We start from the raw sequence: 20,276 nt of genomic DNA on the forward strand, positions 1-20,276 counted from the left end.
GCCTTCTTCAGCCTCTCGAGAGACCTTTTTGCTTGAAAAATAATGGATTATATACCTAGCATTAAAAGATTATGCACTAATGAGTTTAAGGTTATAGAATCAAATCACTAAAAGTATTACTGTAACTGTGTAAAATTAAAGAATATATGTGTATAATGACTTACTAGGTGGGGTATGATAATCAACTTTAGACTTTTTTAGTTATGAATTGCTGAGATTATATATTAATTATTGAATCAATCAGTTTGAGATCATAGATCAGTTATAGTGAATGTAAGGATATGCAATAATTCATATCACAAATAGGACATATGTTCAAGATCAAAGATAGAATGTATGTAATGTGTATAGAATTGCTAGCTGAACTACTTCTAATGAAGATCTTTTAATGGCTGCACACAACAGAATAGGAATTGAATTGCAAGTGACTGGATCTAAAACTCACACAAGAACTCACAGCAAAGAAACAAAGCCCGCGGCTTAATTTTATTGAATAAAAATCGATAATAAAAATTGAAAAGACAAATAACCTTGGTATTCTTTATATACTAGCTGGAGAGTCCTTATTAAATACAAAATCATAAATAAACTAGGACTCTAGCTCTTCCGGTGACTTTCTAGTTCCCTACTTTTCCAATTAACCTGGATCCAATAAACCTGGAGCCCAATAACCATCTGCAGCCCACTAGCCTGTTGCAGCCCATAATCAAACTGTAGCCCATTAACACAATATAGCAGCCCAACTCCAGCTTGTTTCCTGGACCCTCGTTTATATACCTGGCCATAGTTTGGCTTGAATCACTAACGGGAATAATACACTTAGTAGCACCTGCATCGTCCTCCCCTTCTTCGGAAAGACTCATCCTCGAGTCTACAATTTGAAGATTCGGTAACGGACTTGTGAAATTTACATCAGAAGGCTTGTAATTAAGGTTGAACATCTCATATGTATTAAATATTTCACTTGACTTGCTCGAATTAACAGGCTCAGACAACTTGGATAACTGTTTAGAATTTGTCTCTGAGGAGGCTGCCATACTCTTGTTTGTAGTTGTCAAAAACTCTTCCAACGCAAAGAGTAGTTCTAGATCTGTAGACTTACTGCCACAAAGAGCAGACTCATCCTCCGGTTTTTGTCTAGGGTCCAAATGCTCCAAAGTGATGCTCCCACCATCTTCTTGTGCCTCATCTTCCCAACCACCATCAGTATCATAAACAGGGTTGGTTTCTTCATTTACACAAGGTTCGGGAGTATCAATCACATAAAAAACTTGCTCAAACTCTTGTATAGTTTCTTCAACGTCCAATGAACGTTGATGAAAATTGTGATACTCAACGAAAGCGTCTTGATTAACGTTTTCAGGCAAGAACTTTCATCGCAATAACTTCTTCATCTTTTCCCATGTTTTCACTTTAGATTTTCGGGCATACACCCTAGATGTCCGAACATGTTCCCACCATAAAGAAGCGCGTTTACGCAACTTTATGGCCACCAATTTAACCTTAAGATTCTCCGGGATATCTTTGATAACAAAGATACGCTCAACCGTGCTTAACCAATCTAGAAAATCTTGCGGATGCATAGATCCGTTAAACTCAGGTATCTCTACTTCCATCCCTAGATGAAGCAGCGGGTTTTCCTTAGGTTCCCTTCGATTCCTCCGGTTTGCGAAAGGATTGGTATCGTCCCATCGATTAGGGGTGCGACCAGAATCACTTTCTTGATAGTAATATGTGTGGTTTAACTCCAACTCGGCAATCCTCCTATTCAATCGTGCAATCTCTACATCACGTGGATCATTATCATCATAAAAATTATATTGGTGATGATCACCATATCGCCCACGATGATTTCGATCAGCTATCCTGACTACTGATACCATATAATGAAGATCTTTTAATGTCTGCACACAACAGAATAGGAATTGAATTGCAAGTGACTGGATCTAAAACTCACACAAGAACTCACAGCAAAGAAACAAAGCCCGCGGCTTAATTTTATTGAATAAAAATCGATAATAAAAAATTGAAAAGACAAATAACCTTGGTATTCTTTATATACTAGCTGGAGAGTCCTTATTAAATACAAAATCATAAATAAACTAGGACTCTAGCTCTTCCGGTGACTTTCTAGTTCCCTACTTTTCCAATTAACCTGGATCACAATAAACCTGGAGCCCAATAACCATCTGCAGCCCACTAGCCTGTTGCAGCCCATAATCAAACTGTAGCCCATTAACACAATATAGCAGCCCAACTCCAGCTTGTTTCCTGGACCCTCGTTTATATACCTGGCCATAGTTTTGGCTTGAATCACTAACGGGAATAATACACTTAGTAGCACCTGCATCGTCCTCCCCTTCTTCGGAAAGACTCATCCTCGAGTCTACAATTTGAAGATTCGGTAACGGACTTGTGAAATTTACATCAGAAGGCTTGTAATTAAGGTTGAACATCTCATATGTATTAAATATTTCACTTGACTTGCTCGAATTAACAGGCTCAGACAACTTGGATAACTGTTTAGAATTTGTCACTGAGGAGGCTGCCATACTCTTGTTTGTAGTTGTCAAAAACTCTTCCAACGCAAAGAGTAGTTCTAGATCTGTAGACTTACTGCCACAAAGAGCAGACTCATCCTCCGGTTTTTGTCTAGGGTCCAAATGCTCCAAAGTGATGCTCCCACCATCTTCTTGTGCCTCATCTTCCCAACCACCATCAGTATCATAAACAGGGTTGGTTTCTTCATTTACACAAGGTTCGGGAGTATCAATCACATAAAAAACTTGCTCAAACTCTTGTATAGTTTCTTCAACGTCCAATGAACGTTGATGAAAATTGTGATACTCAACGAAAGCGTCTTGATTAACGTTTTCAGGCAAGAACTTTCATCGCAATAACTTCTTCATCTTTTCCCATGTTTTCACTTTAGATTTTCGGGCATACACCCTAGATGTCCGAACATGTTCCCACCATAAAGAAGCGCGTTTACGCAACTTTATGGCCACCAATTTAACCTTAAGATTCTCCGGGATATCTTTGATAACAAAGATACGCTCAACCGTGCTTAACCAATCTAGAAAATCTTGCGGATGCATAGATCCGTTAAACTCAGGTATCTCTACTTCCATCCCTAGATGAAGCAGCGGGTTTTCCTTAGGTTCCCTTCGATTCCTCCGGTTTGCGAAAGGATTGGTATCGTCCCATCGATTAGGGGTGCGACCAGAATCACTTTCTTGATAGTAATATGTGTGGTTTAACTCCAACTCGGCAATCCTCCTATTCAATCGTGCAATCTCTACATCACGTGGATCATTATCATCATAAAAATTATATTGGTGATGATCACCATATCGCCCACGATGATTTCGATCAGCCATCCTGACTACTGATACCATATAATGAAGATCTTTTAATGTCTGCACACAACAGAATAGGAATTGAATTGCAAGTGACTGGATCTAAAACTCACACAAGAACTCACAGCAAAGAATCAAAGCCCGCGGCTTAATTTTATTGAATAAAAATCGATAATAAAAAATTGAAAAGACAAATAACCTTGGTATTCTTTATATACTAGCTGGAGAGTACTTATTAAATACAAAATCATAAATAAACTAGGACTCTAGCTCTTCCGGTGACTTTCTAGTTCCCTACTTTTCCAATTAACCTGGATCCCAATAAACCTGGAGCCCAATAACCATCTGCAGCCCACTAGCCTGTTGCAGCCCATAATCAAACTGTAGCCCATTAACACAATATAGCAGCCCAACTCCAGCTTGTTTCCTGGACCCTCGTTTATATACCTGGCCATAGTTTTGGCTTGAATCACTAACGGGAATAATACACTTAGTAGCACCTGCATCAACTTCAGTTGACTTTTGACTTTTCTAGTGACAAACTGTAAAATGAATCTAAACGTATAGTCACAAGATCATATGTTTAAATCATAAATAATGACACTATGCACAATCTTTTGTGATTAAAGGGGATCGCCTGGACGTTGGGAGATACAAATTTTGAGAGAAAATAACTCTATTACTCACAATAATAAATTACATAGTATTACAAACCTCAAAAACCAAAAAACTCTCAAACTAACACACTAGGAATTCTCACCACTCTCTAGGGATGTATTCACTCTTGGTTAGGATTACACATATCTCACACACACTTACTAGGTTGTGATTACACTTTTTGTGAATGAATTACAGAGGAGGTTTTCACCCCTATTTATAGAAAACTTTGAGGAGGTGGAATGGTGTGAACGCGCAACGTTGTGAACGCAAACTGGTGGCTAGCCGTCATTGTGTTCAACTTTGCTACTTCCATGTGTTGTCAAAGTTGGCTACTAGCCATCACTGTTTTAAATTTGAATACTTCCATATGAGTTGTCAAAGTTAGCTAGCCGTAATTTTTTCCAACTTTGCTTCTTCAACCGGCTTCTTTGAACATCTAGAAAAATCTAGATTACGGCTAGAACTTATCAATTCTCCCCCTCCAGACGTATACAAGAAAATACATCCCGGTTATGTCTCTGCATAACTCTAGCTTCTCTCGAGTCACCACCTTTGTCAACATATCTGCAGTGTAGTTCAGCTAGCAGATCATATGGATTCTCCTTTGTATGGATCTTCACTAGTCTCAACCGTTGTCGATCAATTACCTCGCGTATCCAATTATAACGAATATTAATATGTTTTGTACGGGAATGGTACATAGAGTTCTTGCTCAAATCTTGAGCACTCTGACTGTTACAGTGTACCTTGTACTCCTTTTACTTGATTCCAAATTCTTGGAGATAACGCTTTAACCACAACATTTCTTTTCCAGCTTCTACGACAGCAATATATTCTGCTTTGGTTATGAATAATGCAACACACTTCTGTAGTCTTGACTGCCATGAAACAGCTCCTCCTGCAAAAGTGTAAATGAATCCTGAAGTAGATTTCCTATTATCAGGATCTCCAGCCATATCAGTATTCGTATAGCCTTTCAAGATTGGATCAGCTCCCCCGTAACAAAGACATATCTTTGTTGTACCTTTAAGATATATGAGAATCCATTTTACCGCATTTCAATGCTCTTTACCGGGGTTAGAGAGAAAACGACTCATTGTTCCCACTGCGTGAGCAATATTGGGCCTTGTACACACCATCGCATACATCAAACTTCCAACAGTCGAAGAATATGGTACCGAAGACATCTCCCCAATCTCTTCCTTGGATGAGGGACATGAACTCTTACTTAACTTGAAATGGTTGGCTAATGGAATGCTAACAGGTTTGGCATTGTTCATATTGAATGGTGAAAGGACTCATTCAATATACTTCTCCTGAGATAGCCATAACCTTCTATTCTTCCTGTCTCGGGTAATCTGCATTCCCAAAATTTGTTAAGCCTGTCCTAAGTCTTTCAGGTCAAAAGACTTAGAGAGTTCCTTCTTCAGCTGATTTATCTTCGTTGCGTCTTTCCCTACGATCAAAATATCGTCTACATATACTAGAAGAGCAACGAAATCTCCTCCAGAAAACTTCTGAATGTAGACACACTCATCTGCTGCAGTTTTCTTGTACCCTTGACTCATCATGCACGAGTCAAACTTATTGTACCACTGCCTAGGTGTCTGCTTTAAACCATACAAACTTTTCTTCAGCTTACATACGAGGTTATCTCCTGAAACCTCAAAACCTTCCGGCTGCTCCATGTAAATTTCTTCTTGTAAATCTCCATGAAGAAAAGCTGTCTTAACATCCATCTGTTCAAGCTCCAAGTTCATACTTGCGACCAATCTCTAATTGAAGTCATCCTGACTACTGGTGAAAATATCTCGTCAAAATCAATCCCTTTATTCTGTTGGAATCCTTTGACTACAAGTCGTGTTTTGTATTTCACCATTTTTCCACTGCCATCATTTTTCAGCTTGAACACCCATTTGTTTTTCAATGCCTTCTTCCCGCGTGGAAGTTCTACAATCTCATAAGTTTGATTTTTCTGTAGAGAATCCATCTCATCCTGCATTGCGAGCAGCCATTTTTCTTTATCCTTATGAGTTACTACTTCATGAAAACTCTCTAGTTCTCCATCTTCAGTATGTAGAAGGTATTTGGATTTTGGATATCTACTTGATGGAATCCGACCTCGTTCAGATCTACGAACTTCTAGAACATTATGAGGATATTCACCATCATCTTAGCCTTGTGATGGTCCTGGAACGTCTGGCAGATGGGGTTGTGGCTTCCCCTGCTCAGCACCGTCATTTTCCTCATTATCTTCTACTTCTGGCATTTCTTCTTACACTGTATATTCATTTCTCATTAATGATTCCGTTGTTGCCTCTGGCACCTGAGCAGCAACATTTGTCTTCTGAGATATTGTGGGCTTTTCAATATCTTCTATTGTGTCTGGCTTTCATGGAACACCACGTCCCTACTTCTGATCACCTTTTTCTCCTTTGGATCCCATAATCTTTATCCAAATTTTTCATCTCCATAGCCTATGAATATGCATGGAGTAGTCTTTACATCTAGCTTTTGTCTGAGCTCCTTGGATACATGTGCGTACGCCAAACATTCAAATACTCTTAAGTGAGAGTATGATGGATCTTTTCCAGACCAAAGTTTCTCCGGAACTTCAAATTTCAGTGTTACCGATGGAGATCAGTTGATAAAGTAACATGCGGCTCTGACTTGTCACGACCCGGAAAATTTTGACTAATTTTGAACCAAACTCTCGATACGATTTAATATTTTTGACACAATAAGAAAAGTCTGTTAGGTTGAGTCTTAAAAAGTTTGAGTTGTTTCATATATTCAATTGACCTTCGACTGTTCTTGACGATTCACGAACAACTAATTGTAAATACATACATGTATATTTAAAATATATATATATATATATATATATATATATATATATATATATATATATATATATATATATATATATATATATATATATATATGTATATATATATATATATATATATATATGTAAATATTTCTTGTAAATATATATAATTATATTAAAAATATATAATATATTTATTTTAGTAGTTAAACTTGCTATTTAAAAGTGTTTATATATAGAAAGAGAATATATTAAAAATAAATGATTTCGAGCTTAATTAGTAAACGTCAGTAACACTCGGTTGATGTTTTGTTAGTTTTAATATAGATATTGTACATGTTTATGAAGGATTAAAATAAAAGTTGAATTGTAAATCGATTACGAAGATTTTAGATTTCTTAAAAGTATTTTTGCCTTTTAAAGTTTATATATATATATATATATATATATATATATATATATATATATATATATATTTATATATATATATATGTAAATATTTCTTGTAAATATATATAATTATATTAAAAATATATAATATATTTATTTTAGTAGTTAAACTTGCTATTTAAAAGTGTTTATATATAGAAAGAGAATATATTAAAAATAAATGATTTCGAGCTTAATTAGTAAACGTCAGTAACACTCGGTTGATGTTTTGTTAGTTTTAATATAGATATTGTACATGTTTATGAAGGATTAAAATAAAAGTTGAACTGTAAATCGATTACGAAGATTTTAGATTTCTTAAAAGTATTTTTGCCTTTTAAAGTTTAAATATTGGTACTCCGTACATATAAATCGGAACAGAAAATAAATAATTTTTGAACCTTTTTGATCAAGTTTCAAACAGGTAATGAGTGAAATAATTTAATATGCTTAATCTAAAAATTTGGGATTTTTAGAGACACTTTTATACGTTAACTGTTTAGCAATGGACACGATATCACACCTAATTAGAACTGTCGGCAGGAATTTAAGATGGATTATGGTTCATGGCACGTTTATATCATTAAGTATTATTATATTATTATTATAATTATTAATATATAATATATATTATGTTCTATATATATACATGAAGTTTACACATATCCACTCACAAACTACGCCAACACCTTTATCTATTTTTTTTCGTTGTTTGTTGTTTCAATGGTAACCCAATTACTTCCCCCATTCACTATCTAATCTAATTTTATGTATTATATACATATAAAAATGCAGAGGAAAACAAATATATATAAGTAAAACCATCACTTTGATATTTTTCTTTTTACCATCTACTAAACCCACATCCACCGTCTTCATCATCTCAAACTACTACCACCCTGTGTATCTCTCTTCTTTCTTGATTACCGAGCATAACCGCACCTCCATCTACCATTTCCATCGCCACCTCAACCATTGAACAACCACCCTCCGCCACCTTTGATCACGACAACCACCATCACTCTCCAACTACAAACCACCACCACCGTCGTGATATCATTTAATACGGCGAGTATGTTTCTGTTTCTGTCACCGAGAACCACCTTATCGTTGATAAACCCACAACGATCACCTTCTCTCCTCTCTATCTTCTCTCTCTCTGCCCTTAAAACCGGAACCCTTCAACACCTTTTCTATATTTCTATTTCTGTAGAACCTACTCAACGAAAACCACCTCTACAACCTCCTGTGTAGTGTACATACTGCTGCTGTAATCTGTGTTACCATTTCTGTTAAAATGGTGAAGATATAAGATGATGATAAAAACGATAGTGAAGATGATATTGTTACTCGCTATCTTCTCGTTTCTGTCTCTGGCTAACGTCAACGAAGGAAGATGATGGTATGAGTATCGATGATGATAATGTTAGATTGTATGAAAATAAATAAAAATAAAAAAACGAAGACGATAAAAAAAAATATTTTTTTATTATTAAAGATGATGATGATTTTGTTTTTTTTACGAAGATGATTATGATTACGAACATGGATGATAAATGGGGTGAAGTCTTATGAAGATGATGATTTTGTTCATAATGGGGAATAGTTCTGGGTCTTGTGTTTTTGAAGAAGGAGATAGTAGCAGGAACACAGATTAAGTAGATTTTTATTACAAATTAATTCACAAAAGCGTAGACAGAACAATGGTTTTGGTGTAGGGCTGTTAAACGAAAGGTCCTGGGTTCAAACCCAGGCCACTGCAATATTTTTATTAAAAGTTAGGCTTAGAAACTGCTATTGGGCCGAATCCTTTCTCCTCATGTTGGGCCGAATCCTTCCTCCTCATGTTGGGCCAGGAAACAGAAAATGCGGTTATAGAAATTAAGTTAGGATCTAAATCAGAAAATTAACAGTGGATCAGTTGGTTGGTGGTGTTTGCGAGTGAGCGTGAGGTTGAGGGTTCGAGCCCCGTCTGTGACATTTTCTTTTTAGAAAAGCCTAATGAGGTAGTTTTCATACTAAGATCACTTCTATTATTATTATTATTATTATTATTATTATTATTATTATTATTATTATTATTATTATTATTATTATTATTATTATTATTATTATTATTATTATTATTATTAAAAATAACATTATTACTAAAGTTATCATTATAATTAAAATTATTATTAAAAGTATCATCGAAAGTATCATTATTATTATTTTTATCATTGTTATTATTATTATCATTAGATATGATTTTATTAGTATTATTATTATTATTAATATTATCATTATTTTTACTAATAGTATTATCATTATTATAAGTATCATCATTATCATTACTATTATTTTGACAAAAATATTATTATTTTTATATTACTATTATTATTATTGTAAAATAAAACAACTTTTTATTTATTATTATTATCAATATTATTTTATCAAATAACTATTAGTTCTATAAAACTATATTTAATACATATAACATAACTATATTAACACCTTTATAATAAATACTAATAAATGTAAATAATTAGGTTATTAATGAAACACATAATTAAAATAACAATTAAATTACTAATAATATATAAATTTGTTCGATTATAAATATATGTGTTAATATATATACTTGATATAGGATCGTGAATCCGAGGTCAACCATATAATTGTTCAATGACGTCATATGTATTTTTACTACAAAATACAGTATGGTGAGTTTCATTTGCTCCCTTTTTAATTGCTTTTGCAATATATATTTTTGGGCTGAGAATACATGCGTTGCTTTTATAAATGTTTACGAAATAGACACAAGTAATTAAAAATACATTCTACGTTGAGTTGTACCACTGGCATATTTCCCTGTAGCTTGGTAACTAATATTTACATGGGTATTGTAAACGCGAATCCTGTTGATAGATCTATCGGGCCTGATAACCCCAACCGGAATGGACGACCAGTATTCAACGGTTGCACAGTACTTCATTTTGTAGGCTACACTTGGTACAGTGTAGTGAGATTTCATAATAAAGGGAATATGCGACGTTGATTAAATGTTAAGTATGGTTACCAAGTGCTCAACCACTTAGAATGCTTTACATACACTTGCGAGTGTATTATGTTTATGATTATGAAATCTTGTGTTTTATTAAAATATTGAAATGATTGTTATGATAAACCTATGAACACACCAACCTTTTGGTTGACACTTTTAAGCATATTTATTCTCAGGTACGAATTAAGTCTTCCGCTGTGCATTTTCTCATTTTATGGACATTACTTGGAGTCGATCATCGCAATGGGACCAAATGTTGATGACTTCATCCAGGGGATAGGGACGGGTCCTCACAGGTGGTATCAGAGCGGTGGTCGTAGCGAACCAGGTCTTGCATTAGTGTGTCTAACTAGGAGTTGTTAGGATGCATTAATGAGTCTGGACTTCGACCTAGTAGTTGTTAGGTTATATTAATGAGTCTTGACATGAACCTGGTCGGCATGTTAAAAGTTTTTGCTTACCACCATTTGTCAAAAATTATCTACTTATCATTTTTTCAGCCTCGAAACGTCTTATTGCAATTATTGCATAGATGGTGTACAGACAAATTCATATCCCATAACATTAAATCTTGTTTGACACGTTTTCATAATTCTCTCCGTAATCTACGGGATCTCCTGTACTATATCTAGGTATTCTCTGCAATTAGAATATCATCCGATATCCGAAAATCATTTCATATCGAAAAACCCTTTACCCAATCGTACGAAATGGAACTCACCACTAGTTTAAATCCCTCGGATTCCGATATGGAGTTTCACCTAAGCTCCGAAAGCAGTGTCACTATAATGAATCAACCAATCAGCCATCTCCAATTCATCTGATGGGTTCGTAGTCGACTTAACCAATGGAGACAAGAAGAAGGCGATCCTTTCCACCCACCAACCTGCAATCTTGGCGAAGAACCTGAAACACTTACCGGCGAACCCGTCCGAAACACCATCTTCACTCTCATTTCCAGAATATCTTGCAACGATTATATAATATCTCAAATTCTAAACCTTATCCATCCCCTTGTTCAAACCGCCAATCATCCCGGAGTAATAGAAGAAGTCAACAAGCTTCGTGCTCGAGTTGTAGCTTTGGAAAAAAAAAATGGTGCAGAACCTACCAGCTTCAGCAACATCACCAGCACCAACAGTACCACCAACATCAACACCAGTACCACCAACAACCCAAGTTTCAACATCACATGTCTCAACATCTCATTTTGTACCTCGAGTATAATCATCGTTCTACGTATCGTTCTATCTACTTTATCTTCGTTTTACATATCGTTCTACATCGATTATCTCCCCTCAACATGGCGATTATGTAATTTCTAAAGTTCTAGAGATTATGTAATCTAGTATTAATGATAAATCAAATGAGTTTAATATCTTATTGACTCATTAAATCCATAATTACATCTGAAGAAAATATATATGTATGTATATTTTCATAAAGATTGTAATTAAAAATTCTTTTGTACCAACTGTTAATGATGAAAATATTTTAACGGGTAGGTAATACCCGAGGAATATTTGGGTTTCACATTAATAAGTTACACTATACATTCTTCAAATCAGATTCAACAGTCATTTACTATCCTACTTACATCCACAGGGATACGAATCCGTTCACCACAGAATAACCATTTTCATTCAATTTCATATAGGATTTTGATATCTCAGAATCCAACAAGTGGCATAATGAAGAAAACATTGGACAAAATAAAATTTGTTAGAAACAAATAAATTAATTATAAAGAATTTTGTTAAGAATCCACGCTAACTATTCCTAGCTAACTGATTACATTTTATTATTCACAATTTATTTATCGTAATTTTATTTATCGTCATTTAATTTCTGTTATTTATTTTACGCACTTTACATATCGTCGGATAAATCGGGACACATGTACACAATACGTCGGATTAATTCTGAGGCAATAAGTTGTACAATGGGTCATGATACGTATTTATTAATTCGAATATTTGGTACATCCTAACACAATAAGTATACAATACGTTTTGATAAATCCTAAGACAATACGTACACAATACGTCTTAGTTAATTCTAAGACAATACGTCTACAATACGTCTCTGGGTTGATGCAAAGACAATACGTATACAATACGTCGTTGGGTAATTCTAAGATTATATATATATATATATATATATATATATATATATATATATATATAAACCAATTATTGAACTATCAACTAAGGACTGCCATTATTGGACAATTAAAATGGATTAAAATATTAATTATAACATATAAAACTAAATAATTCTTCAAGTTTGCCACTTGATTTCATCTTAAACCTCATTTGAATCTTGACGATTCCAATCCATGTTCAAATCTTTCATGATTCTTGAAAACACCTCTATCGAGAGGGTGAACCAACCACACTTCATCTACGGAAGAGGAGATTGATGCATATAGTTATGCACCTGAAAAACTCTCGGAAACTGAGTAAACGTTTAACACATAGCTGTGCTAATTCCTTTAGCGTTGTTGTTACCCAAAATAACTTTACAATCCCTTTTCAAGATAGCCAATTTTGTCACAGCTCCAGCAAGACAACTCCAACTTTTCGTTCGAAACAACCTTATTATAACCCTGTTATATATGCGTGCTCATTTATTGTTACCATAGAATCTTTTATATTCCACCATATTACCATCAGCGTTTAATCAATCTCAAAACACAGTTCTCTTGAAATCACCTCAGAATGATAACCGACGATTCAGATATGGTTGCATTAAATGCAGAGGAAACAATAAAATTGTAGATGGCCTAATTAAGAGTTTGATGATAAAGAATGGAGTGTTGGAAACGTTCGATAGAAGATTTGGTACTGAAAAATGGATTGCACTAACCAAGAAGGAGACCAAGGACAAATATAAGGACCAAACCCTATATTCAAAGAATCCAGGTAATTTTGGGTCCGATGGAATCTTTAGAGAATATCTTGCTCCGAGGTCATGTTAAAATCTTGCAAAAAATTTTCCTTCATCAACCTTCGAACTTAGAAATTTTAAAATATCATCATAAATATCTTCGATATTTCTGAGGATATTTTTATAAATATTCTTGTCCGAAATTATATACCTCTTCGTGCTATCTGTAATACATTATATTGGACATTTCTGTAAAATCTAAGTATAAACTATGAATGAACCCTGAAGTAGTGTTAGAAATAGAAGCATGAGTTAGTATAATATAATGCGCTTGGCCAACGTGATTATATTACAGTAAGTTATGCTGAATTTCTAATGAAACGTGATGATGGTTCACAGATCATACCCTCATCATGTGCCATGTTACATAACTCTTCCATTCTACTTAAATCTCTAAGCATATCACGGAAATATTTCCTTGATATTTCTGTTCTTTCGTAATTCGAACAGTTTGCTAAGAAATTGTTGATGTTAAAGCTAAGGGGTATAAAATATTATTAAATTTTACAAGAAAATACTATTAATACGATACAATTTTACACAAGATATTTATTTATTTATAGAATGGATATACTTAAACCTTGCTACAACACTTATAGGCAGTGTACCTAATCGTACAGTAGTGTAGTTTTTAGTAAGTCCGGTTCGTTCCACAGGGAAATCTTTAAACAAAGCTTAACGCTATATTAGTTTACTTTTATAAAAATACAAATATATATATAAGTAATATTATTATTATAAAAGGGGTTTTTTTTACCGTTTAATGACCGGTTTGTCGATTTTAAAACTTTAGTCACAGTTAAAACCAAATGTAAAATATTTAAAAATAAATACAAGACTTAAATTAAAGCGTAAGTAAATAACGATAATGAAATTGCGAATAATAAAAGTGCGATAAAATAAACTTGCGATAATTAAACAGTACGATAATTAAAAGTGCAATTAAATACAATAACAATAAAAATGCGATAATTAGAAGTGCAATTAAATATAAAATAAAGGAAATTAAATATGAAATAAAAGAATTATGCTTATTTAAACTTCCATAATCATGATGTTTGACGTGTTGATTTTAGTTTTATGCCCATGGGTTAATTGTCCTTTGTCCTGGATTATTTAATATGTCCGTATGGTTTTTGTCCATAACAGTCCATCAGTCATAAATATAAAGTGCGAGTGTCCTCGTCAAATTATTCTTATACCCGAAGTTAAATATTCCAACTAATTGGGGATTCGAATTGTAACAAGGTTTTAATACTTTGTTTAATGAATACACCAGGTTGTCGACTGAGTGTAACCCAAAGTTTTAATATTTTGTTATCAATTATACCAAGTGTCCTTGTACATAATTTCACCCCTGTTTTAATTATTCTAGTGGCTATTAATCCATTCCCGTGTCTGGTTAAATGAACGATTATTCGTACATATAAATACCCCGCCCATCGTGTCTGATTGAGTGTATATGGTAATTTATAGGGACACCCAATTGTAAATCTTTATATTAACATTAACAAACTATCATTTAGTTAAACAAATATAAAGCCCATTAATAGCTCATAGTCTAATTTCTACAAGTGTCGTTCTTTTATCCAAACCCCAATTATGGTACAAAGCCCAATTACTCAATTTTAGTAATTAGCCCAACATCATGATTACTTCGAATTAAATAAGCATAATAATAACTTAGCTACGAGACATTAAATTAAAAAGGTTGAACATAACTTACAATGATTAAAAATAGCGTAGCGTTATACGGACAGAATTTCGACTTACACCCTTACAACATTCGCTAACATACCCTTATTATTAGGATTAAAATTAAAATTGAAATTAAAATATAAATTATATATATATATTTTACGTATATAGATAGAGAGAATGATATATGATGATGAAAAATGCTCAGAATTCGGTTACTTTTATAGGGAGTTTCAAAACTTGGGGCTCCGCGACTCGCGGCACTTTTGGCCTTCAAACTCCGCGAGTCGCGGTGTTTGAAATTACAGCTCACCAGCTTTTGGAGTCTTTCTTGCCGACGATTTATTTATGAATATAATATATATATATAATTAATATAATTAATTATATATTATATTATATTTATATACATAGTTAACTTGTAATTTTTAGTCCGTTGCGTCGAGCGTTGAGAGTTGACTCATGTCCCGGTTCCGGATTTTCGAACGTCCTTGCGTACAATTTAATATCTTGTACTTTTCGTTTTAAATCTTGTACTCTTGTAATTTCGAGACGTTTCTTATCAATAATTGGAACCTCTTTGATTGTATTTTGTACTTTTGAGCTTTTTGGTCGTTTGCGTCTTCAATTCGTCGAATCTGTCTTTTGTCTTCACCTTTTATTATTTAAACGAATATCACTTGTAAATAGAACAATTGCAACTAAAAGCTTGTCTTTCTTGAGGAATAATGCTATGAAATATATGTTCGTTTTTAGCATTATCAAATATTCCCACACTTGAGCGTTGCTTGTCCTCAAGCAATATCGTCTTGAAATACTAGAATCACTTCTTTATTCTTCACACTTTGTACATCAGTGATTTCTATACGGCGGTATAAACAATGGTAGTAACGATATGGTTTACAGTCCCACATGACTATAAAAATTTAGATCCATTAAGGAAATTGGATCTTTATGAAAACATTTGATCTTTTGAAAATTAAATCTAGTTTTTACCCTAGATAAGTTTTCCAGAATAACCCTTTACCGGTGTTTGCAAAATATTTTTGTGGGTTTGGTGGGTTTCAGATTTGAAAATTTTAGCTCAAAACTTGGGGTTTTGTGTCACCCACTTGCTAACCTTGTATTTGGAAAGCAACACGTCCAGTTTACTTGTCCCGTATATTACCTTTCGGTAAACTACCGTCCGGTTGTAAAGGAAAGCGTTGAACAAGCAACTGTTAAGGCAATGTCCCCTGACATGCTTTTAATTATGGTCTATAACGTGTCGGACGCAATTACTATCCTTGGTAGGAGCAATAGTAAAGCTCACCTTTATGATTTTTCGGTCTGGTACAAGGTCCTGTCTTTGACCACTATGCAACCACCGTTCTTACGGTTGACACCCGATTTGGTTCAGGTGACCTAATGAATTCCAGGTGAATTCCTAGGATTTTACGTTCAATGGTAATGAACGCATTGAAAATAGGGTTTTCAGAAAACAAATCGGTTTGTAATTTTGATCAAAATATTTTCTCGTTCAAGCTCGAGTTTAGATATCATTGAATTCCACGAGTTTGTAATTCTCAATCTTTAAGGTCAATCTCAAGGATTGAGTAATATCAGTCTTAAAAGCTGATTTTTAATCTTTAAGGAGATTATCCTTTCTGGGGATCTGATTCATTAGTCTTATCAAGCTAATTTGCATGGTGCCCCCCCCCATTTTACGAGATAAATCCTTCTCATGGTTAGGATAAATCTGACCACTTGGCGACCCTGTTTAATGCTGAGGTCCGTGGATTTCCTGCTGATTTTAGTGACGACTTTTCTAGATTTTTCGTCAACCTACAGCTGGTCTGGACGACAACTTCATGACCTAAATCAAGAAGCGCGTGTCTTTTTCGGAAGACTTTACTTCCTTTTAATGATGGAATTGATTCATCGTGTAGATCCATCTCTTCTTTTCTTTTATCGGGTAAAACAGTTTAGTTTAGTCCAAAGCAAAAGTATTTTCAGTTATTTGTTACAGATATATGTGACATATGTTTAAGATAACTTGGTAAATTTTCCCACACTTGGCTTTTATTTTCCTTTTTATCGTCCTCTATTCCATTTTAAATGAATTTTAACATTTTGGTTTGTTTCTCAATTTATGTCCTTTCTGAGGTAACAATAATTTCGGTGTTAAAACCTAGTTTTATTGTTCATAAATATGTATAAACATGATTTTGAGTTCATTTAATTGAAAATTTTTTAAAAATTTTACTAGAATTGGGTAGTCAGTATATAAGACTAGGGCTGTTCTTTATTATCAGAGAGCACTAGATTCTAATACAACTACTGCTTTACTAGTATTTTTAATGGTAACCAAGTGTATAAAGTAAAAAATTTTAAAATTCGAAAGAATTTAACCCCTTCCCACACTTAAGATCTTGCAATGCCCTCATTTGCAAGAAATCAGTAACAATTTAAATTATTGAGGGTGATTTGTGTGAAATTGATTAAATTTTACCAAAGTTTCCAAACATATTGGCGTTTGTTTGCTGAATGATAAATGGTGCACATCATTTGTTCATTCCGTCTTGTTGTTATTTCACATATATTTTGCATCTTGTCGTCAAAATTAGTTGCTTTTGTTGAACTTAATGCCAGTCTTTGAAAATGCATTGTTTTACCCTGTTGTGTACATAAGATAAACTGCAAACATATATACATATTTTTGAAGTTTGGTATATTACCCCACATTCAAAAATTATTAAAATCTAAGAATAAAAGTTAGAAAATTATAAAAACTATTACAATATTAACATAAGTATTAAACGTATCAATATTACAAATTACAAAATAAATAAAACTAAGTAGACTAGGGATGATACTGGTACCAATAGGGGTTCCAAGCATAACCATAGGTGTTATAAAATGCTTCGGCAGGGTTATACGTAGGATACGGTGGTTGCATCTCTATAGACCAGGGAGGGAATATGGGTTTCGGTGTAGGAATATAGTTTCTACCTATATGTTGGCAATGAGCTATGATTTGGTTCTGATGAACTTGCCAATCTTCAATTGCTCTCTGTCTAGCATTTTCGTACTCCTGTGAAGCTATAAACCTTTGCATTTCTTGAATTTCATTTCCCCCTCCTACATTACCTTGCTGTTGGTTTCTCTCAACCTGTAGATGTCTACCATGGTATTGTACTGCGGCGTTATTTCACCTCTTCAAAACTTTCGCACCATGGTATACATTTAAACCTATAGTATCGCGGGGTTCTGGTTCTTCGACTAATAATCCCCCCGACTTATATCCACACCGAGATATTCAGCAATCAAAGTAATAAAAATACCACCTCCTATTATGCTATGCGGTCTCATCCCCCTAACCATAGCTGATAAATAATAACCCACACAATACGGTATACTTACAGCACTTTGTGGGTCTCGAATACACATATGGTAAAACAAATCCTGTTCATTTACCTTTTCCTTGTTCTTACCTCTTTGTGTAATCGAATTAGCTATAAACATATGAATCACTCTTAATTCAGCTCTATCTATATCCAAATAAGAGTAATTTCCCCCTTTGAATCGGTGATGGCTTGTCATTTGACTCCATACACCGTGTGTATCAAAATTTTCATCTATTTTTCTACCATTTAGTATCAACCCTCTACAATCGGCAGATGCTAACTCCTCAGGCGTATATATACGTAAAGCCTGAGCCATGTCTAGTAAAGACATGTGGCGCATCGAACCTCCTAACAAAAATCTAATAAAAGATCGGTCGGTTAAACTAGCTACCCGATCATTTAATTCTATACTACACAACAATTCTTCACACCATACTTTATATACAGGTCTACGCATGGTGAATAAACGTACCCAGTCATTAAAAGTAGAATTACCATACCTCTGTACCAGTAATTCCCTAATTGGCCCGGCCAATTCTACAGCTTCTAAGGGTCCCCATTCTATGACCCTAGGTACCTCAACAACCTTAGAATGAAGAGTATGCAAACCCCTTTGATATTTTGGATAATCTATCCAATGTCTGTCAAATCTCAGGTTCGGGTGCAACTCTTCCAAGTGCATATCAGAAAAGGTCATGACTGGATGAGGTATATCTTACTTGTAGTAGTTATCCACCTCCTGTTGTTCCGTATTCTCAGCAGGAGCATTGCGAGCTTGGGATGAAGATTCACCCCTTTCAGTCTGCAAAACACATCAAACACAATTTTTGTGCATCCAAATATGCATTAGTGTCAGCAAAATCATTAATCAAAATAATTACAATTACATGATCAATTTATATCAAACTTAAGCTCATTTTCATATTTTCATCAAATCTACACTTTTTCAAATAAGCATATACGAAAATGTTCGCCAAGTTTATAAGCATTCAACTCAAATAACATGTCAAAATAATCATTACTAGCAATTAAACAAGTTTCAAATGGCATTATCTCTCAAAAATCAAGTTCATGAATTTTAGACTTGAAAAAGTCCACTTTAATTCTCAAAATCATGTTTAGGCTCAAAGTTTGGATCATTTAACTATCTAGACATGTTACACTACTTAATTTAGCAACAATTCATGACAAAAATCGGCCATAACCTGTTTATATCAAAAAGCCTCAAATTTGCTCAAGAACACAAACCCTAGATTACTCAAAATTTGAAGTTTAAGGCTTCTAATCATGTTAAATAGCATCAATCTAAGTTATACAAGCATAATACATAAACAATTTAAGCTTAATTACACTAAAAAGCATCAAAATCAAATTTGGGAAAAAAATTGCTCAAGAACACTAATTTCGGATTAAATGGTGTTTAGGTGTAGAAATTTACCGTTTTTCTTGAGTAATTCCTTGATAGCATCCTTCTCAACATGATTTTAGTAAAAAATTTGGTGATTAACGGTTAAAAATTGTGATTTTGGGGTGTATTTTTCGGGTTTTTCGTGCAGTATATTCGCAGTTTGTTTGAGTTTGTGGTGTGCAACTGAGTTGTTCTGCGTTTTTATTTTTTTCCTGATTTTCGGTCCTCCCGCGACTCGCGGTGAATTACCCTTCAAACTCCGCGAGTCGCGGAGTTTGCTTTTTTTTTTTTTTTTTTTTTTTTCTTTTTTTGAACATCTTATATTAATTAAAACAATTAAGTAATTAATTTTAAAATTTTGTTTCCCTTGTTATTTAGGACGAGGTCGTTTCGGATCGATGTCCTAGTCCGTCCTTCGACAAAATTTTAAAATTTGTCTTTTTGTAGCGATTGTTTTAAAAGCTACGATTTTTGGGTTTTTTAATGTTTTTGGCATACTTTAATTCAATAAGAT

The sequence above is a fragment of the Rutidosis leptorrhynchoides genome, chromosome 4, assembly GCF_046630445.1.
Source record: "Rutidosis leptorrhynchoides isolate AG116_Rl617_1_P2 chromosome 4, CSIRO_AGI_Rlap_v1, whole genome shotgun sequence".
In the NCBI taxonomy this organism is placed as follows: domain Eukaryota; kingdom Viridiplantae; phylum Streptophyta; class Magnoliopsida; order Asterales; family Asteraceae; genus Rutidosis; species Rutidosis leptorrhynchoides.